This window comes from Macaca fascicularis, chromosome 3 (genome assembly GCF_037993035.2).
Source record: "Macaca fascicularis isolate 582-1 chromosome 3, T2T-MFA8v1.1".
Classification (NCBI taxonomy): domain Eukaryota; kingdom Metazoa; phylum Chordata; class Mammalia; order Primates; family Cercopithecidae; genus Macaca; species Macaca fascicularis.
Genome location: NC_088377.1, coordinates 91,994,368 through 92,017,424, shown reverse-complemented (window position 1 = coordinate 92,017,424; position 23,057 = coordinate 91,994,368). Strand labels below are relative to the sequence as shown.

The 23,057-nt window shown below is 40.8% G+C and overlaps 1 gene segment (V, D, J or C); it reads right to left on the bottom strand.

Annotated features, from left to right (window-relative positions):
- The window catches only part of LOC107129205 (T cell receptor gamma constant 1-like), a 76,118-nt gene that overhangs the window by 12,822 nt on the left and 40,239 nt on the right, over nucleotides 1-23,057 (bottom strand).

Below are 23,057 nucleotides of genomic sequence, written 5' to 3'. Positions count from 1 at the left end.
TGTTTTCTTCTAAGGCAGTAATTCTTGAAAAGCACCAACAGAAAAGGGAAATGGAAAAAAAAGCAGGAAGAGAAAACAGCAGGCTCAGTGGGTCAACCCACTGCTTTTCTAAATTACCAGGAAAAGTATTCAGAGAACTGTATATTTTTTTTAAATTTCCAGGTGTTCAATTGTGTTGAAACTGCTTTGAGATTACATCAAAGGAAAAGCCCTTCTGTTTCCACAAACACCAGGGCCTCTCTGTTGGCAATTTGGGAAGATACTTCTGAAAGGAGGAAGCTCTTCAGTAACTGAAAATGCAAATGTGTCAGTGCAGATATACTTGAGAAATTTGAACCAAGGTCTCCACTTTCAAAAAGCCACTTTTATCATTCGGCAACACGATGCTTTACTAAAGCAATGCCAAATGAGAAAATGTGTTCTGCAATGACTTATTATTTCTCCTGGAATAACAGAAGAAATTTGTAGAATTCTGTCTCCCATGAAATAATAGATTATTTAATTATACTGAGGCATGATCAAAAAAAAAAAAATCGAGCTATCTGATATGTTGAAAAATCTGCCATCTTAAGCCGGGGTCTGCTGTGTGATTTTCTGAGCACAGAAGAGGTGTTCAGTTGCAAGGACTAAGGAGGACAGGTCTGATGACCTCCATGTCCACTCCAGCTTCACCCTGAGTCCTCATTCAGGAAGGTATAAATAAGGTCACAGAGGGCACCTGTCCATACACGGCGGCTCACAGCCCCCAAGCCAATGGAGAGGACAATGGGGCTGGGTGAAAATTATGTTTGGAAAGGGTTTCTTTTTAATAGAAAATTCAAAATTATTACGTGCCGCTGTTGATGACACTTTACACCTGTGATAGACGGAATGATGGCCACTCAGTCTCTTTTGTCCTCTGGCCTTCCGTATTCCAGGACCATGAGGGGGAGCATCAGAAGTCTTAGCAGCTGTCAATATTCAAGAGCCGTGGAGGATTTAAGTAATAAAATGTGAAAAAGTAATGAATTATAAAATCTTTTATTAAATTTACCAAGAAAATACAAGAACAATATGAAGAATACAGTATTTAGTTTCCCTAAGGGCACAAAATAAAACCTAAATACATGGAGAAACATGCACTGATGAATAAAAAGCTTCTATCAGAAAGAGGCCAATGCATCCTAAATTCATCTATAAATTTCCAGCAATTCCAGTCAGAATTACTACGACATGATGTTGTTGTTCTAGGATGTGAGGTTTAATGTTGGACTAGATAAGTTGATTTTAAATTCTATAGGAATGAATAAATATGAGATGATTGATAAAGTATTTTCTGGAAAGTGGTACAGTGAATAGATATTTGGCATTGTAGATCTTAATTCTTATCATAAAGCTACTGAGATAATATGATAATGATATAAGAATAATGAAATAGACAAAATAAATTCTCTAGAAAATATGTCAAATATGTGTACCTATTTAAAACAAGCTGCAGCATTTTTAAATTGAAAGGAAAGGATGGGTTGTTTAGAAACGGGCATTAGGAAAATAATTACCTGAGAAAATAAAAATATCACTGTACCTCATCCCAGATAACAAAGGGTCAAAATAGATGAAAACTAAAATTACAAAGCTACACATGGCCAGAAGGAACATGTAGGAGAATAATTGTATCCATTGAGTAAAGGGGTATAGGATGGAAATGAGGTAGGAGAAACTTAACACATTAATTTTGAAGAAGTAAGAACGTGGACAATTTTCTATTTTATAGTATTTTCAAATAAACGTTTTTGAAAGAAGAATAGACAATGAAGACTTGCTAAAAAAATTTAGAGAAGAAAGTGACATGATCACATTTGCACTTTAGGAAGATATATGCATGAGCAGAAAGGAAGGGGTGCTGCCTGGGACAGCAATTTGTCTGAAGTAGATGGTTTTATAGCTGGTCGCCATAAGCCAATAAGAGGCTTATGCGTTGTTGCAGAGATGGTGGAGATGTACAGAGTGGCTGGAGCAATAAACATTAACAAGTTTACTCGAGTTTTTAAAAGATTCTTATGAAATAAATTATTATCTCAGGAAGTTGGGAATGAAGAAAAAGACACTTTAAAATTGGAAAACCCAGGTTCAGATTCCAGTTCTTCCACTCCTGGTGTTGTGCCCTTGGGCGCAGACACATCTCAGAGTCTTGGTTTCCTCACCTTTTAAATGGAGAGGATTAGACCTAATTCCCAGGACTTTTGTGAGATATTTACAATAGAGCCAGCGACACAGGAGGTGCTAAAAACTGATTGGTTTTCTCTTATCGTTTATGCAATAATTCAGAGAGACTTCACTTCGTAAGGTAGAATGGAAACATCTTATTTCTGTGTCTTTTTATCTGAAAATTAAAAGTTATTGTTACTTCGGACTGTCAGTTGCCCGTTGCACCTGTCATAGATGGGATGATGTCCACTCAATCCCTTTTTGTCCTCTGCTTTTCCTTATTCCAAGACCATGTGGGGAAGTATCAGAAGTCTTAGAAGCTGTCTACACTTCAACAGCCATGAAAGATTTAAGTAATAAAACGTAAAAATGTAAGTAATGAATTATAACATTTTTTATTAAGTTTACAAAAAACCAAAAACTATGTGAAGACCATAATGTTCAGTTCTATTAAAGGCATAAAATGAAACCTGAATGAATGTGTATAAAGATGAGCAATTTTGCCTCTAACCTTATGTTTTGGAACACACACATCCCCCCTGCCACATTTGTCATGTCTTGAGTTAAACAAACTGAGGCAACTTAAATCCTGCTTCCAAGAAGATGGGTTATGAATGAACAAATACATAAATAAGAAGTAAGTCAAGTGAGGTAAAGCACAAGTTGGCACTGCATTGCTTGAAGTTTTGCATCACTTTTTCAAATTTGATGATAATAACTTTCATAGAGAACAGCTTCAACCAAATTTGTTTGGCCATCAAAACATATGAAGACATATCTCACATTTCATTTCAGGGTTTGGTGGCCAACATGAACCAAAATAATAATTTGCACTATTTTTCACATTGATTTGTCTTTTAGAAATTTTAATGGATCTTAATTAAATCAGGTACAGAAGTAAGTTAAGACACTTCCAAGAGAGACCACTGTCTGAAGCAAAATAAACACATTATCTGACATGTACAAGAGATTAAAAAATCACATACTGACCATCTGTGGACCACTAACTTTCAAAAATTAGCATAATTTGATTTCACATATGTCATCACTTAGATGATATCAGATATGTTACGATATAGTCCAGTGGATCTTTACTTGTTTCTGAAAACACCGGGGCAGTGTTTGGGAGAGGCCAGGTCACTGCGCTTTCAATCAGTCTCCCTTTTAGCAATTGTGCCACCTGCCTTCATTCTTAACCTGATGATTTAGTCTTTTAGGGTTTCTTTTGCACTTGGGGTATTTAACATGCCACTATGCATATTATAGACACTTTTCAACTGATACTACTCCCACAGGCAACATGCCTGGTGAAACACTTGTTTCTTTTTGACAAACAAGAAATGTTTGCATAAAAAGACTCGTGTCTGGAAGAATGTCTTGGGAAATTAATATTCTACTCTAAGCCCCAAATCTCCTTTTGGCTTCCCTTCCCCCTGCTCCAGGATGACAATCCATGGTCCTGTGCTTTTTGATATTGAAAGAGAAGAAAACTCATAAATATAGTGTCTACCGTGAGTCAGGCACCAATTATGCATTTCTCTCTTTCTGCCTTACCCTATAAATGGTTATTACTATTAAAAGTCATGTGAGGAAACAGAATTAGGGAGGTGAAACTGAGCCAGGATTTCAGTGCAAATTTTCTGGATCCCAAACCCTGTTCATCAATTACTTGGAAAGATATGTGTAAGAAACGCAGTTCCCAGGTATAGTCTAGGTCTGTATAATACAGAGAATCTGTATCTCAAATGGCCATATAAAGGATGCTGGGTATTGCTTTCTAGGAAGCACAGAGCATATCAAATGAAATAAAAAGCAGATGAAATGGCTGATTTGCATATTCTAAAAAGCAATGAGTAGGCAGTGCCAGCACCTAGCAAAATAATCTGTGAGGAGTGGGACTAGTTGAATCTGAATATCAAATTATATCTCACAATTTATTTTCTTTGTATTTGTCTTTCAGTGACACCAGGAGATTATAACATCCATGAGGCCATTTGAGCCATGCACTTCAGAATGACAATCATTGCTGTCATGGCTGGCCTGTTGCCCTGCACATGTCAGGGGGAACACAAAGAGTTTCTAAACCTGCAGTAAGTTAGAAGACTAGGTGTTCTCTACATTGGGTCCGTAGTGTTTCGGTCGGGGGCTCTGTTGAGACAGCCTACTCCAGTCTCAGATTGGGCCACACAAGGTTGGGCCTGGTTTGTGGGTGTCTTTCTGGCAGGTGAAACCAGTTTCCAGAGGTCCTATAACCTCCCTTCAGATCTCATATCACAGGAAACTCAATAATAGTTGGGTCTCCTCACTCTTCTCTCATTACCAGGAGAAACAAAAAAACATGGAAGTCAACAAAACACTATCTGCTTGAGAAAAAACCCTTTCCATTGCATCAGATGATACAATATACTGTTGCCATTTACTGCAATAGGAAAGTCTGGTGAGGAAAATAATACATGCTTGGAGATTGGGGGAAGGGAGTGGAATTGGAATCAATAATTTTTTGGCTACTTGTCAGACATCCAAAAAGAGAGGTACGGAGCTATAATGTAATGATATAGATATGGTTGCTACTATTGTTCTTGCTATTTTCTAGGTGTGGCTGGTAAGGCCTTGGACATGAACAAGGCCTAGGTCACTCTAAGAGAGCAGAAATCAAGCCAGGGCTACCCAATTTGAAACAAGTGTGTGGCCAGCCAATTAGGATTGGTTCCAGGTTTCAGAGTGAAGAGTAGGAAATTCCAGCCTTGGTTCAGCAGGCACTTCTATTATAAGAATTTACTAATGTAGTCAGAAGAAAAGTTAATCTCTACTTCCCACTTGCCCATATGTGTGATGGGCATACCAGGGAAACTGCTCTGATTAGTAGGGATTTCAGAACAGATAGGAAGCTATAGAAACAAAGGGCAGTAAATAGCTATGGGAAGACAACATGGGTAGATGGAGTGTGGAGTCCATCCCTGCTGACCTTTGTCCCCTTCTCAGCAGTGTGGTAGTTACATGTTTGGCCGATATCAGAGTTAATTGGGGCCTAGGGGTACCACTGAGGAAGACGACGCATAGGGAAGTTGTCACAGTTCCCTTTTGAAAGAAATGTGATTCTGCTGAAAGAAGTTCAACACAGACCACAAGAGAGGCAGGAAGAGGCACTGGACTGAGAATCTGAAATGCAAGAGTGTGGCCCTACCTCTGTGGTTAACTAGCTTGAGACAAGTCACTTGCTGTCTCTGTGCCCCCAGTTTCCTCATTTGAAGTGGGGACATTGGGCTAAATATGTTCCAAGGTCCCTCCCTGTTCAAACAGCCTATGAACCAATGAACAAGAGCATTTAGGAGTCTGTTGTGGTTGCAGGAGTATGAAAGCAGTCAGGGGGTGGTCATAGGAAGGTTTTCTTTCAGGTCCCTTCTGACTCTGTGACATTGTGAGATCCCAGCAGGCACAGTAGTAAGTGGCTTCATCCAACTTGGCAACATTGTTAATGATCAGGTAAAAAATACCATCATGTTTATCATCTGCCTCCAAGCGGGGATTGGGCCTGTCTTGCTTGTAACTTTTGGCTGAGCCATAAAGGATTCGTCTCAGGGGCTTCCCTTCTTTTTGTTGATACCAGTGCACAACGGTCTTCTCGAGAAGAACCCCAGATAGCTTGCACCTTATGTGCACTGTTCTGTCTTGTCTGCGTGTGGAGGAGAGTTGATCCTGAGATATTCTCATTTTGGTGTCTCCACCTGAAAAACAAGGAAGAGAAATGAGAGGCACTGAAAACAGATGACTGTGGACACAAAAATTATGAAAAGACAAGCAAGGAGTAAAGTCAACCTACAAACCCAAGCCAAAGACACAAGAAAAACCCATGAGGTTGACATTGCCAGTGGCTAGTCAGAGTAGACGCTACAAGGGAGCACAGATTAGGACTGAAGATGCAGTGGCAGCTGTTGCTCTGTGACAGGGAGGGAAAGGTTTGTTTGAAAACCAATGAAAGTCCTTCACAGGGAGATCTCTGTTGAAGTGGTATTTGTCATGTTCTGGTGTAAAGAAACTATCAAATCCAAGAAGATCTCGTGAAAACACTTCTGTAATAATAAGTCAATGTTAACTTCCCCTTTGGAGTAATTCCCTCCTATTGTTTTTTTAAGTGTTACTTTAAATAGGTCTATCTTTGACCTCTTTCTCCACTCCCGTTTTGGCCATATTTTGTCAGAGTTGTGGGTAGCTATGCAGTATCATGAGTATTGGAGGAAAAGTATAATCACTGTGTATGGTAACAAACGATATTATAATTTCACAACCTCTTGCAGTACTATGTACATTTTATAGATTGGAAATGTCCCCAAACTTCACAGTGTGATAAATATTAACAATTCATGTGGTTATTGCTTTAGACACTGGGCTGTTATACTCTATTGTGACTGAAGCAAAATTTTGGAGGAAAAAAATATTTTTGGTTTATTACCCTCCACTCTTTTCCCATGCATAATTTTTAGTTTTTCAGAATTAAAGTTATAATTTACTGTTGTTTAGGGGACAATATAAGATTTTATATTTATTTATTTAGAGACAAGGTCTAGCTCTGTCACCCGGGCTGGAATGCAGTGGCACCATCATAGCACACTGCAGCCTCGAATTCTTGGGCTCAAGTGACGCTCCCACCTTAGCCTTCCAAATAGCTAGGGCTACAAGTGACTACTTCCACATCCAGCTAATTTTTGTATGTTTTTTAGAGACAGGGTCTCACTATGTTGCCCAAACTGGTCTCAAACTCCGGCCTCAAGCAATCCTTCCACCTTGACCTCCAATATTCACACCTGAGATTACAGGTGCGAGCCACCATGCCTGGCCTGTTTTTAAGCTTCTACACATGGCTATTTTAGCTGAGATAGCTCAGTGATTTAGTCATAAGGGAAAGGACACAAAAGAAGTGATTTGTTGAGCGCTATGTCAGAAGCTTTCGTATATGGAGGCTCATTTAGACCTCAGCGACTCTATGAGGTGACTAATGTTAGCCCCACCTGAAGCTGAATAAACAGAATGAAAACGCATTAAGAATTTTCCTAGATCACACTGTCAGTAAGTGGCCCGGCAGGAATTTGAAATCCATGTCTATGTTACTCAAAAGGCCTTGTATTTTCCAGCACTCTTTCATTCATTCAAAGTCAATAAACCAGCCCAAAAGCCAGCCCAGGCTCCCAAGGGGTGAAGTTGGATGATAAAGTTTCTCACTGAAAGGAGCATCAGAGGTTGGGCCCTTGGGCTCGTGCTCAGACTTTGCTCAGGACACATGCACCAGAGAAAAGTGCTCTGTGGTCAGCAGCCAGGTGCCTCTAGGAGGCAGAAAAGAGGAGGTGTGTGTTTGCACAGGTGCAGCGGGCGTGGGAGGCGTTTTTGTTCAGTTACAGTGGAGCATTTTGATAGAGTGTATCCCAACAGGCACAGTAATATATCCCTGCGTCCTCCTCGGCAACTCGGTGTATTCTCAGGCTGGAGGACAAGTCACTTTGCCATTTCCTTGCTTCATATCTTTCCTCACTAACACCTTGTTCATGGACTACATTTTCATTTGAGGAGATATACAGAATTCGCTTTAGGGGCTGGTCTGGCTTCTGGTGGTACCAGTGTATACATACATTCTTCTTGAAGGTACTGGATTTTATCTGGCATTCAAGAAATGCTGTATTTCCTTTTTTCTTGGTGACGGATGTTACAAGTTGTGTTATGAGATTGTCTCCGCTTGTATCTGAAAGAAAAACCAAAAATTTTGAAATTTTTCAATATGAAATGTTGATGTTGACTAAGATAGTATGTTTGTTTTCTATTAAGGGAAAGCTTGGGTGTGAAGCTTACATTTTCTTCCTGGAGAACTCAAGGTAATGGTGGAATTTGTCAGCTTAGCTTGAATTACCATGTGGCTTTGTTTCGCCTGAAAATAGTGTGATTTAAGTGTCCACACTTAGGTTGATTCATGTCTTTGCTATTGTGAACAGTGCTGCAATAAACATACATATGCAATGTGTCTTTAAAACAGAATGATTTCTATTACTTTGGGTATATACCCAGTAAAGGGATTGATAGGGATACCATGGAATACTACACAGCCATTAAAAGAACAAAATCATGTCCTGTACAGGGACATGGATGGAACTGGAGGCCATTATCCTTAGTAAACTAACACATGAGCAGGAAACCAAATACCATATGTTCTCACTTATAAATGGGAACTGAATGATGAGAATACATGGGCACATAGAGGGGAACAACACAAACTGGGGCCTATCAGAGGGTGGAGGGTGGGAAGAGGGAGAGGATCAGGAAAAATAATGAATGGGTACCAGGTTTAGTATCTGGGTGATGAAATAATCTGTACAAAAAAACCCCATGACACAATTTAACCTATATAACACACCTGCACATGTACCCCTGAACTGAAAATAAAAGTAAACATTAAAAATAAATAAATGGGCCGGGCGCGGTGGCTCAAGCCTGTAATCCCAGCACTTTGGAAAGCCGAGGCGGGCGGATCACAGGGTCAGGAGATCGAGACCATCCTGGCTAACACCGTGAAACCCCGTCTCTACTAAAAAAATACAAAAAACTAGCCGGGTGTGGTGGCCGGCGTCTGTAGTCCCAGCTACTTGGGAGTCTGAGGCAGGAGAATGGCGTGAACCCGGGAGGCAGAGCTTGCAGTGAGCCGAGATTGTGCCACTGCACTCCAGCCTGGGGCACAGAGCAAGACTCCGTCTCAAAAAAATAAATAAATAAAATAAAATAAAATAAATAAATAAAATAAATAAAAATAAAAATAAATAAATGTCCACACTTTCTGTGCCTCCCTTCCAATGAGCGAGATGTCCCTTGGGTCAAGCAACTCACACGTCCACAGGGAGGCCACCAGGATGCCTGGTAGCAGGAGCAGCATTCTGCAAGCTCTTGTCCAGAGAGGTGGCTGAACACGGGGTATTCTAATCACAGAGAAAATCTGAGGTCTGAGATGGCAGGAGGAAGTGCGCTCTGAACACACAGCTAAGACCCGCAGACTGCAGGGGAAGGGACCCATGCTATTTTACTCAAACATCCTGTGAAACTGGTTTTCTAACTCAGTGTATCAACGGATTTCTCATTGCTGTGTGATGTTTACTATCTGAAGATGTTTGTGTAAAGAGCCATTTTCTTGCTAAAATATAAACATTTTTTATTGGTCTAAAACAGAGAGGGAGAGAGAAAAAGAGAAACCCTAAAGTCTGCCTTTGAGGTGCCTCGGGGGCAAGTGTTCTAACACAGTTGCTCTCACTGCACATCAACACCTAGATCCACTTAGCTGTGGATCTAGGCTAAGGCAAGAGCTAACTTACGTATGACCCAGGTTTCTCCTGTAGACAGCCAAGCCAGAGCAAACTTTTTTCAGATTCTCTTTCTTTTGAATGTTACCATTAAATGGGAACCTTTCAGAGGTTGTGTCCTTGAAGTATACTTTTAAAGCAAAACATTTTTATACATTCTAAAAACAAGGGCCATTGTTATTTCCTATCACAAAACAAGTGTAGATTCAGTAGGGGTCATAAAGAAACATAGAGGAGAAAATAGTCACTTTTTGTCCCCACCAACCAGAGGCAACTACTATTAACAGTTTGGTGTATTCCCTTACAGGCTAATATCTGCTCATGTTTTTCATTTGCTTCACATAGATATAAGGTGTGTGCTCGATTTTAAGCTCTGTCTTTGTAACTTAAGATAACACCATGAACGTTTTTCTGTTCTGTGGTTACTTTCTTATCGTGTTCTGACACTTAGGGAGATTCCCGGTTCATCACCATACTGACCATCAGATCACATAGGGGTCTGCAGATTTTATTTATTTTACATGGCCAGTCCCACAAATTACAGGAACAGAAGAACAAGAAATTATTATTTAATTGATCACTTAGGTTTTGAACTTCTATGAGGTTCCTGTTGCTCCTTTAGTATCTAGTTAATGAAAGTAACTTAATTCTCTGCCTTCCTTTTCTAACATCACTTCCTTATTCTCCTACTAGTCTTCCTGTATCTCCCAAACAAACTAGTTGTCCTTAAAGCCTGAGGCTCACTTCCCAGGGGAACTCAAACTAAGACCGGTTGACTGGGTCCTTTTCAATAAAGATGCCCTCCCGGTTGTTATAACAGCTCCATGTCCCTCCAGACCTAAGAGTAGCAAGGACTTTTGTGTTGCAATAGCCCATTTGAGTAGTTAGGACAGAGACAATGTTGTCCCCCGACATGGAATATATTTACTATTGGGCCCTTTACAAAAATAGTTTGCCAACTCCTGTTTTAGAGCAATTAAAAAATAATATTTAAAGAACAATGTTTTACCTTCATTTATTCTATTTCCAGTGCTTATCATTTCTTTGTGTGAATTCAAGTTTTTGACCCATATCATTTTTTTTGCCTGAATGACTTCTTCTAACATTTCTTGTGAAGTGCATCTGCTGGCAATGAATTCTCTCAGTTTTTGTTTTGTCTGAAGCTGTCTTTATGCCAAGTGACAGTTTTTTAATTCAACACTTTGAAGATTTCACTCCAATGTCTTCTTGCTTGCACAGTTTCAGATGGAAAATCTGCTTTTTTTCCTCTAGCTACCTTCAAGTGTTTCTCTTTATTTTTGGCTTTCAACAATTTAAATCTAATATGTCTAGGTATTTTGTTTTGTTTTTAATATTTATCCTGGTTGGTGTTTTCTTAGCTTTTTTGTTCTGTGGTTTGGTGTCTATCACTACATTTGGAATACTCTCAGCCATTAGTTTTCCAAATATTTCTTCTGCTCCTTTGTCTCTTTTGTTTCTGGGATTCTAATTACAAACATGTTTGAAAATACAATATTGTCCACAGTTCTGTCCTTCCATGAAGATATGCTTTCTCTCCTATTCTTTCTTTCTCATCTCCTTCCATTGCAGTTTGGGTCATATCTAGTGGCCTATTTTTATGTAAACCAAGTCTTTCCTTATCTCCATAGGGTCTACTGGTGAGCCCTTCAAAGGCATTCTTGATTTCTGTTACTGTGGTTTTTTTTTCTTTTTTTATGTCTTGCATTTTCATTAGATTTTTTTAATGTAATTGCTGTCTTTTTGCTGAAATTCTCTGTCTGATCTTGCATGTTGTCTACCTTTTCCATTAGAGCCTTTAACATACTCAGCAGTTATTTTCAATTCCCTGCCTGACAGCTCAGACATCTGAGTCATATCAGAGTCTCATGCGTATGATTGCTTTGTGTCTTCAGACTGTGTTCCTTCTTGTTTTGGGGTAAGGTACTTAGATTTTTTTTAAATGAAAGGGGACTGTGTTGTATAACACAGTAGATAATGAGATAATTATATTTGATGCTTAAAAATGCCTACATTGGACAGACATGCTGGCTCACACCTGTAATCCCAGCACTTTGGGAGGCCAACGTGGGCAGATCATGAGGTCAAGAGATCGAGGCCATCCTAGCCAACATGGTGAAACCCCGTCTCTACTAAAAATATAAAAATTAGCCAGGCGTGGTGACGCATGCCTATAGTCCCAGCTACTCAGGAGGCTGAGGCAGGAGAATTGCTTGAACCCAGGAGGTGGACGTTGCAATGAGCCAAGATCAGCCACTGCACTCTAGCCTGGGAGACAGAACAAGACTCTGTCTCAAAAAAAAAAAAAAAAAAAAAAAAAGGAAAAGAAAAGAAAAGAAAAATGCCTACATCTTTCTTTCTGCCAGACCTTTAGTGTGGGAGTTTGTGTTAATCTAATTAGGAGCAAGACTGGGTTAGAAATTTATTGTTTCTACTAAGTTATCTGGACTGGAGTTTGTTCTTCGTAGGACATCAGAGACTTTAGATTTCTCTAATCATCCCTTGTTCTTGGCTTTGAGCCTTCCCTTTGTTCTGCTCCTCAGAGACAGTCTTGTCTTTTGAAGCTCTCTTCACTGCATTCTACTGTTGCTTTTACTCAGGATAGTATGGTGGTGAGAGGTGAAGAAAGGAGACATTCTCTATTTTCATTCAGCTTCTGTCTTAAACAGGCATGGTCAAACCGGGACTTGAGAATGTACCTTCACAACCATTGCTGCTCCTATTCCAGAGGTGGCACATTTCCAGTCATAGGAGGCAACCACCAGTGCCTTGGGCTATGCTTTTCATACCCACCCTCCTGCAAATTAAAACTTGTTACTCTGTGGAGATAGGGATGAAGTATTGGGCACAGTCGGTGGTGGCCTCCTTTTCCCTCCCTCAACTAAAATGAAATTCCATGGAAACCTTCTCTTGCAGACTAAGTCCTTCTTCTACAGTGGAGAGGAGGTGGGGTAGGTCTGGGTGAATTTCAGCAGTGGCTACTGTTCCCCTCCTACAGCCAGTACCAAAAGGGGAGCTTTCTGTGGATTCTCCATGCTCTTCCCTGCAAGAGCCTGGTAGGATTCCTGGAGAAAAAATATAAAAGATGGTGGGAAATTCCTTAAATTTGTGGCCCCCAAGAGCTCACACTCTCCCACTAGTCTGCACTCAGCCTTTATAATTTCACTAAAATGTCTAGTTTAATCTCCTATCAGTTTGCTTTCTAGCTGTAGAGACCAAATATTAGATGCCATTTTTACTTCCTCTCTCAGAGTCAGGACACAGCATGGTTACGAGGACAGACACTGAAGCCAGAACCCCAGCCCCTCCCCACCCCAGTTAGAACTCTGTGACCACAAAGTAAATCACATCACTCTGCCTCTGTTTCCTCCCCTGTAAGACAAGAATCGCAACAGACCAATGTGAAAAGATATCCCAAGGATGAAATGAGTTACACCTAAAGGATTTAGAGCAATGCCCAAGAGGGAGCAGAGTACCCTGAATAAACGGTTGTTGTGATCACAGGCAGAAGCCGGGAAGAGGATCCATCCTGGTGGGTATCTGCCTTGTCAGTGGATCATCTAATGCCCCCTCCCTTCCTTAGGAGGATCTGAGACCTGTGCAAAGGAAGTGTGCTGGCTGGGCTATAGCAGGATCCCTCAGAGTGGAATAAGCCTGAGGAGAGGGCAGGAGCTTCATTCCACACTCACTCCCAGCATGAGTGGAGCAAATGAATGCTAACTTCTTCAGGTCACAGGACACTGCTGAGGACACATGGGCATTTGGGGTTTAAGAAGGTATTTTATCTTTCAAATTATTTCATATTAAAGTGGAAAAAAATGAAGATGACGTTGCAAAAGTATTGCAATGGTTATATAAGATGTGTGAGATACCCAGCATGTTTCCTGCCACTCAGTGATTCCCTCTTTGAGTCTGGATCGTATAAACTTACAGGTAATTCCTGGACTGTGAGCACAGAGTACACTGATTTCTGTATGTCCTAATGTGTGAACATAATCAAGTTTCCAGAGGTTGAGGGGGAAGTCCTGGGAGGTGCAGTCCAACCCTCACAACCTGCTGAGCCTGTGCTCCTGTTACAAGGGGGCCGGTACACACAGACCTAAAGAGGGATTATGTGTGGGTGTCCTGACATCTCTCATCTGTGATTCCAGCAAGCACATAACTATCCCCATTTCCTTTTCCTGAGATTTTATCTTACAGGTCAAAACAGATCTAGGAACATCATTTTCAGCTACAGCCCCTAAGTGAATTGAGCAGGTCATGTGTTGAGGAAAATGCATTAAGTTATGCTTCAGCCAGTATAAGCGGCTAGATATCACCCCGGATAGTATTTGGACTTTTAACAGTTTTCCCTGGAAATTAATATTTCAGGTTGCTCCAATTTATTCTATTCAAAACAAGCTGTAAGCAAAGAAGAGAAATCTGTATGAAAACCTAAGGTATAACAATGCACCATTAAAGAATTTCTTTGTTCTCTCCTCAAGAGTCAAAATGATGGGGAACACGTATGAGGCCAGAGAGAGGAGAAAATGATGTTTCCAGCAACGACATCCTGCTGTGTCCCAAGGAGAAGGCAGGGAAGTGTGTGCTTGATGGCCAGTGGCTCAATAATCACAGCAGTAAGTGATCTCACCTTCCTTTTTGTGAAATTTACTTTCAAGGTTGAAGTGGAAGGATGAGCATCATTGTAACCACAACACCTAATGGACCCCGAGCAGGTGCGATTGTCAACACACATCCGATGCTGACTTTGGTTTTAGTTGACACCAGTTTTTGACTTCATTTTCAGTCTTGGCTGGATATTTTACGAGGTATAAAAGCATCACTATCTTTTGCCTTGGGCATTTTAAATTTGTGCCAACTTTAACTCCCCGAGAATAACTGTAAGCAAAGAAAATTAATTCTTGTGAACACCTGATATGTAAAGATGAAGTGATAAAGAATTTCTTCACCTGACATACAAAGTGAAATGACTGAGGAGCAATCCCCAAGGTGAATCTCTACATGCTCCTAGTGCTGACATGCTCTGGTCTGCCAGGCTGTGTTCCCAAGGAGAAGCAGGAAAGTGAGGATGCCTGTGCCTAGAATGTTTAGCGTGTGGCAGGGGTAGCTTGGTCTGAGCAGGTGTCAAAGAAAGAAGTAGTGGGTCACAGTGACTCCCTGACAGCCCTCTCTGTAGAGTGCAGCGTTGTCAGGTCTGAAATGGCTGGCCCTCTAAATACTCCAGTGCCCAGGAGATCTGGCAATATGGTGATGGTTAGAGGAGAGCTCTTCCTATGAAGGGTGAGGTGTGGGTGAGTGGTGACAGTGGAAATTAACTTCATTTTCTCTCCCCTTTCCTGTTCGCTCCTATTTCATTTTTCAGTAGCCTTAGTGATATGAGGATATGTGATATGTGGATACGAGGATATAGTGATATGTTTTTTGTGCGTGAAGCAAAAGTTACTCTTCTTGTGGGTTGACTGTGGATCTAAAACTCAAGGTTATAAAAGACCTGTATTTCTCACTATATAAAATACTGAAAATTTGTGCTGATTTTATAACAAATTTTATAAATGAAAATAAAAGTACATATACGTGGACTGTTGAGTACATTTTTTTTTAATTAATTGGGATGTTGTCAGCTATTTCAGCCCCAGAGAGGCCAAACATCAGCTCAATATTGCTCTCCAGAAATTAGAGAGGACACTAGATAAAACCATCCTATGGAAATGGGATTGTCTTGCACTTGTCCCAGACTATGGAGCTTATATCTTGAACACTTTGGTCCTTAGACCCCCACTCCCCACACCATAGTATGTAGGAGGGACCTTCTGAAAAGAGCTTCTGACTCAGTAGGCCTGGGCTGAGGCTTGACTGACTAGATGTAAAAGAAGCTCCTAAGTGAAGCCAATGCTGCTGGTTCACAAATCAAACTTTGAGTACCAAGGACTTAGAGTATTAGCCTAAATAATTTTATTTTCTAATATGCAATAATAACTCATAGGATCAATGTAGTGCTTCAATTTGTTGAGCATTAGGCATGCCCCAAGCACTTGCAAGAACTTTATTTGTATTATTTAAGTTACTTTTCTCAATAGTTTATTCGAGTAATTATTATTACGTTCTCCATTTTACAATCAGGAAAATGAATCAAACATAGGCTAACTAATTTATCTAAAGTCACACAGCTAATATGGGGAGGGTGGATGTGTAACAAATGGTCATTAAAGAAACATCGAGAAATTGGGAAACACTAAATATGAATAAATGTCACTCATGAGTATTGTCACTCTAGGGCAGTGACTGAAAATCATTTTCTGTAAAGACCCAAATAGTAAATATTTTGGGCTTTGAGGGTATCTGCTGTAGCTATAGTCATCTCTCAGAATCTGTAGGGGATTGGTTCCAGGACTCCCAGCAGATACCAAACTCCATGTATGCTCAAGTCCCTGATATAAAATGGCATAGTACCTGCATGTAACAAATGTACATCCTCCTCTATACTTCAGATCATCTCTACATTACGTATAATACCTAATACAATGTAAATACTATGTATGTAGTTGCTATATTATATTGTTTTTATTTATATTATTTTTATTGCTGTATTATTTTTTATTTTTTTCAAATATTTTTGATCCACAGTTCGTTGAATTCACAGATGTTTAATGCATAGATGGTGAAGACTGACTGTACTCTACCATTCGAGTGCAAAAGCAGCTAGCAAAAACAGCCATAAACAATATATAAATAAATAGGCATGGCTGTATTTCAATAAAACTTTATTTACAAAACTGGAGCCTGCTGGTCATAGACATAGTTTGCTGAACTTCTGCTCAATAATAACCAGTATTATCATGAAGGTTGGTATTTTTGTTTGTTGTTTTTTTTTTTTTTTTTCTGAGAGCTATAGAGTAGTTACGTGATTAAGTGGAAGAACGTAAAAATAATTTTAAGTGTGCCATATATAGTTGTATTTTACATTGTTGTATAAACAATTTCATTATCAAGTACATAAATCAATAAAATATTGAAGCCATTATGGCATACAGCTTTAAACGTAGTAGCAGCTTTTAGTTACAATGTGTAAAATCTGTGCAAGTATCAAGAAGATGTTAAAATCACCCATGCTTTCAGAGACACCCACTCTTTAAACTTTGGAGAAATTTTTTCCTTTTGCTCTTTCTTCAATATATACATGTATGTACATGAGAGCTTACTATTTAAATCAGTTCTGTGTTCAATATCCTCCTTGATAATATATGGTGAATATTTTCAATTTTACTTATAATTCTTGAAAAACACTGTGCTTAATTGCTACATAGTATTTCACTACTTTAAATTCACACAGATGAGGTGTCTTTCCTTCCTGTTCCTCATTCTAGTGTGTCTCTAAGTTTTCTTCCCCATAAATCTCCCAGGAGTCTCTTGAAAAGTCAAAGTGGCTTCATCTTCTAAGACCTGACCTTGTATGGCCACTATGGTCACTTTACACTGCTCCTTTGAGGATTAAATAAAATAATCCATGTAAAATACTTAACACTGGGATTGTGAAAAGCTGAATTCCATCTTTTCACTCACCTATTTCTGGAAAGGTTCATGTTCTCAGGCTCTGTATTTCCTTAACAGTCTTCTTACCTTTGCTTCTACGTATGCATCAGGTGAGAGGTGAGGTCTCTTGAGACTCACTCAGGCATCGGGTCATTCTCCCTGTAGACCACCATGGTCAGGAATCATGGTGGACAGGATGTGGGACTCCAGATTCTGAGTCTGCCCCTGGAAAGGGGCTGATCTGCCAGGGAGGCTCCTGGTATTCCCTCACTCGGCTTTCAATAGCATCTCTCCTCTTACCCTATCAGGATGGTACAAGCTGATCCTCAGAAGGGAGAATGGGGAAAAAATACATTGCAATTACTTCAAGGACTGTAAGTAGATTGCATGCATGGCAATATGCTGTCAGATATCCATAGTACTAAAGGTACCAATAGGAGAAAATTTTAAAAACTAAGGATTTTTCATCATTAATTTCTTTGTTGTTTGAAAGTGAGTTTCAAAGAAGTGAGAGAGGACTTTTACAGTTTTACAGTTTACACTTTGTTTCATTATTTTTTGAAAGCTCCCAACTACCCAATGATTAATCATGGCATACACATAAAATAATTGCTAATCATTATTTCTTATTTATTAATTTATGAGGGGTATCATGGTTATTTCCTTTATTGATGCAGAGAGCATGTATTATCTTTCTGCTTAACTATCTAATCTTATTTTACTTAGGAGTTTTAGTTTTCTTTGCAGAACCCTGAAAGACAAGATCTCCAAAGCATAGCCCCCACCCTGAGATCCCCCACTGTGCCTAGGAGCTGGGTTGCAATGCACAGTGCTTGTTTTGTTACAGCACTAAGCCCTGAGTGTGAAGTGAGCTGCATGCTCTTCCTCTAGGACACAGGATTTATACTTTCATCTGTCATATAACCCAAACAGCTGATTGTTTACTTATAGATCTACTTACTTGTCCCTAGATTTCTTCAGGAAGGCCTCAGGGTGCTAATAAAAAGCATACAATTACTATGCCGGGCGCGGTGGCTCAAGCCTGTAATCCCAGCACTTTGGGAGGCCGAGACGGGCGGATCACAAGGTCAGGAGATCGAGACCATCCTGGCTAACATGGTGAAACCCCGTCTCTACTAAAAATACAAAAAAAAAAAACTAGCCGGGAGAGGTGGCGGGCGCCTGTAGTCCCAGCTACTCGGGAGGCTGAGGCAGGAGAATGGCGTAAACCCGGGAGGCGGAGCTTGCAGTGAGCTGAGATCTGGCCACTGCACTCCAGCCTGGGCGACAGAGCGAGACTCCGTCTCAAAAAAAAAAAAAAAAAAACAATTACTATGTTTGACAGATCATTCTAACTTTGAAAACCTCCAATGCAATTGAACCAAATGGGAAAATAGTGATAAGAACAGGGAATATCTGTGTAAAATATATACCGCTTCCTGCCTTCTTTCTGAACCATTTAGTTACTAGAAATCTCTACGTAGTGAATTACTAGACAGATGAATTTTGCTCTAAGCCACCCACCCTGTTATTTTCAGAGTTCCCAGATATCCTAATGTTGTGGGAAATAGTGTCAAACTGTTCCTAATTCGGATCCTAATTGCTGACACCGATATGGGATTGGGGGAGGGAAGTGCTGGGAAGGGAAGGGTGTGGTCCCTGTCGAGGGCTCCACCCCCGGGCCTGTGTCCACGGACCTCGGTGAGGACAGGCACTCCTGCCTCGGCGCCCAAATGTTGCATTTCCCAAGACCACCCTGGCCCACCACGCCCCCATTCTGTGCCTATAAAACCTCCGAGACCCTGGCGGGCACACACAGAAGTGGTTGGACATCGAGAGGAACACCGCTGTGGAGGAGCACACCTACGGGGACTGGCAGGCTGCAGACCATCGACTGGAGGAACAAAGTGGAGTTTGGCCGGGGTGGCTGGAGGAAAGCCCGGCCGCTGAGCTGTCAACTCCAGGGGAAAACCACCTTCCCACTCCATCCTTCTGGTTCCTCCATTTGCTAAGAGCTGCTTCCACTCAATAAAACTTTGCACTCAGCCTGGCGCGGTGGCTCACGCCTATAATCCTAGCACTTTAGGAGACCAAGGCGGGCATATCACGAGGTCAGGAGTTCAAGACCATCCTGGCTAACACGGTGAAACCCCGTCTCTAGTAAAAATACAAAAAGTTAGCCAACCGTGGCGGAGGGCACCTGTAGTCCCAGCTACTCGGGAGGCTGAGGCGGGAAAAAGGTGTGAAGCCGGGAGGCGCAGCTTGCAGTGAAGGAGATTGCGCCACTGCACTCCAGCCCAGCCACAGGGCGGACTCCGTCTCAAAAAAAAAAAAAAAAAAAAAAGAAAAAATTTGCACTCATTCTCCAAGCCCACATGTTATCCAATTCTTTCAGTACACCAAGGCAAGAAACTCCGGGATACAGAAAGCTCTCCGTCCTTGTGATAAGATAGGGGGTCTTATTGAGCTGACTAAAACAAGCCGCTTATGGACAGCCAAACTAAAAGAGCACCCTGCAACACAGGCCTACTGGGGCCTCAGGAGTTATAAGCATGCACCCCTAGACACTGCTGTGGAGTCAGAGTCCCACAACCTGCACGTGTGCATGCTCCCCCTAGAGGTTTGAGGAGTGGGGCACCAAAAAGTGAGCCACATCCTCATCGCACGCCCTGAGAAGGGACAAGAGAACTTTTCCCGTTTCTTCACCATGAGTCACTGATGTGATTCTGCACACCAAGGGAGCGGAATCTAAGATGTCTTCCTGCAACTTTCCAGAAGAGCTGCAGGGAGGGCAGGCTCTGGCTGGGCACTCAGCTGAGCAACCCTCTGTGGTTGCCCATACGGAGAAGGATGTGGATGGGCACAGACCTGGAGATAGTTTCAGTGTAGGTTATCTTGAGAACTCTAACCCTGTGGCGCCTAATCCAGCAGGCACAGTGGTATACCACCTCATCTTTCTCTAAGAAATTTATTTTCAAAGTGGAAGCGGAAGTGTGAACATTTTTACTTACCTCAAGTTTCTTAGTCTTAAGAAACTTAGTCTTAGTCTTCCCACCTGAGCCATCTTGAGCAGAGATTGCCAAGAAGACATGTAATAAATATTCTAAGCTTTGGTTTGGTTTCTGCCAGTACGAGTGTATGATTTTACTGCTAAAGCCTTGGATGGATGCCTTTCAAGATATGTGGGCACTCTTATTTGTTGGTCTGGAAATATATATTTCAGGTTGCTTCAAATGCCCAAGTCCAGTTGCAAGTGAGGAAGAGAAATTCCCATGAGCCAATGATATGTGAAGAGGTAACAATACAGAATGACTTCAGTCTCTTCTGTAGACTGAAATGATTAGGGGGTAACTCATAAGCCCAGAGGGAGAAGAAGATAATGGCTACTACCAGTGGCATGCTTTCTGCCAGTCTGGTTCCCCAGGGAGAAGGTAACCCTATTAGCTGGCGGTCTCAAGTCAGTGGCTGGAGGGCAGGGCTGTTGAGGTCTCTCAGAAGTACTAGATCAGGTGGTTTCTTGAGGTTCTTCATGAGCTGCTACAGTTATGAGCAGTTCCAGGGTTTCCTGTACCCCATGAGTGCTGGGCAGATCGGGTAAGTGGGTTAAGTGGTACACATACGTAATGACGCTATCGTCTTAGTATTACTACCAAACAAGAGAAAATCACTTTGTTAAGTATATCTTACAACAAAACCTTAGTTTTTCCCTTAAGAAAATATATAAAAATTAGTAAAAGTACATAGAATAATTTAAATGATTATTCCCTTGGGAATAATTATTCTAAAATTTTGGATAATTCCTTTCTGGCTTTTTAAAAATTATTCCATCAACACAGACATTTATATTTTAAGAGGTTTTGTACACTTCAAGAACTTTTCTTTACATTGTATTGTGAAGATGTTTGAATTTTATTAATAAATGCATAAAATGTCATTTTCACAGGCTACATAGTATTCTATCATTTGAATGCACTATGAATCCAGTGTCTCTTTCTTTGTTTATTACCATTTAGTCTGATCCTAAAAGGCTGTGGGAGAGCTCTGCTCTATGATCTTGACACAGGTATCTGGCTGTGGGTACCTCATTGCTGCTCTCTGAGGCTGTTTTGAATAGTAGATGAGACAACCACAAGAAGAGGGTGACACAAGTATTTCCACAAGGCCGTCTATGCATCCCTGTCTGAAAACAGCTTATGGTCTCAGATTCGCTGTGTTTTTCCTCAGATCTTACTGTCTACTTTAGCTAATATTAAAGTTAACAAGTAAAGGCCCATATAGATTCGAGAAACCAAGTGTGGCCTACCCTGAGGGAACATGATGGTCAGGAATTACACAGACAAGATGTGGATCACAAAAGGCTGAGGTGCATCGGGATGGGAGGATAAAGACTGACGGATTGTCTGATTCCAGCCCCAGGTCAGCCTTTCCTGGTACCCCCTTTATTTCCTTCAGTAACCTTCCTGGGATGATGAGGGTGAATATGTTATCCTGACCTTGGAAATTATCGAATAAATAAGACAACACATGGCACAAATGCAAGGTGGTATCTATATTTTTCCATGGGGTGCCTAGTATGTACTGCTATAGGAAAAGTACATGGATTAAAGGTATTCTTCATTTTTCTTAATTATTTTAGATATGGCATCATAAAATAATCTAATTTGTATCACTTTATATTTTGAAAAAATTGATAATTTATTGTTATTTCACTTATTCAACCAGGATTCCTAATTGCTCAAATGCTAGTTACCTGATTCGGTTCAAAATAATAATTATGCCAGTAAATGTTTTACAAAAGTTGTCAGTATTGTCTTCTCCATGGGAGTAGGAACAATGTACTTCTCTTCACCCTTCTGTGATTAAGGAGTACAGACTCTGGAGCCAGATTAGCTGGGTCCAATCCTACACTGCCACGAACCAGCTGTGGGACCTGGATGAGTGGCTAGGACACATAGATCTCACTTACCTGAGTAAAATGCACTTCTGTTCATAACAGAACAGACCTCAGAGGTTGCCAGAGGTTAAAGGACTTAATAAATGCAAAATATGGCTCATTTAACAGTCTGATGCCTGGGGCTCTTTTCTGATGACATCACACTGCCACACCCCTTAGTGTGAAGTGAGGAACCATCTTCTTCTCTACAGAAAAAAGACACTTGCTCCACCCCAAAGTCACCTCAAAGAGTCTGTTTGTTGTACAACTGTGATTTTTAGATATTCAGGGTGGCCTCATGATCCTGTTTCAAAAAACAAAAATCATGCACTTCTTGTCTTCGACCAGTCACTTTAACCTTGTAAGCTTTAATTTCTTTATTTAATGGGCAAATAATAGTTCTGTTGCAGGGGTGTTGTAATAATGATATATGGGATTCCTGATACACAACGATTCTCTTCCTTGGCCTAAGCCATTTGCAGTTAATAGAAGTCTCCGGATGCTGACAGGAATGGGGCCTTAGCCTGTGTCCACTCATTCCCTTAATTCATTAGGAAGTAGTGTTCAATGAATATCGGGGAACGTCATGATCAGGCATGCTTCCTGCTTAAAACATTAACCCAAGGTGGCTTCCTACAAAGATCCAGAAGTGCTGCAGAGAAGGCAAGGTTGAGGCTGGGAGCCCAGCTAGGAGTCCATAGCGTTTGCTCCCATGGGAAGAATGTGGGGTTGGGCAGAGACCCAAGAGAGGATGTGGTGTGGGACAGTGTGGCACTGATGCTGTGGGTCCTAAGCAGTGCAGTATATATGGCCTCCGCTTCCTTTTCTATGAAGTTTATAGTAAAGACTTAAGTAGGCATTTGAAAATTTGTTCTTACCTCAAGTTTGTTGTTTTTCTCACCTAACCAAACCTGAACTGGGACTTTCTATTGAAGTGATATATGTCAGATGGTTCATAATTTAGATTCAGTTTCTGCTGGTACCAGTGTATAACTATATTTACATAGTCTTCAGTGGACACCACACAAGATACCTAGACACTTTTATCTGTTGCT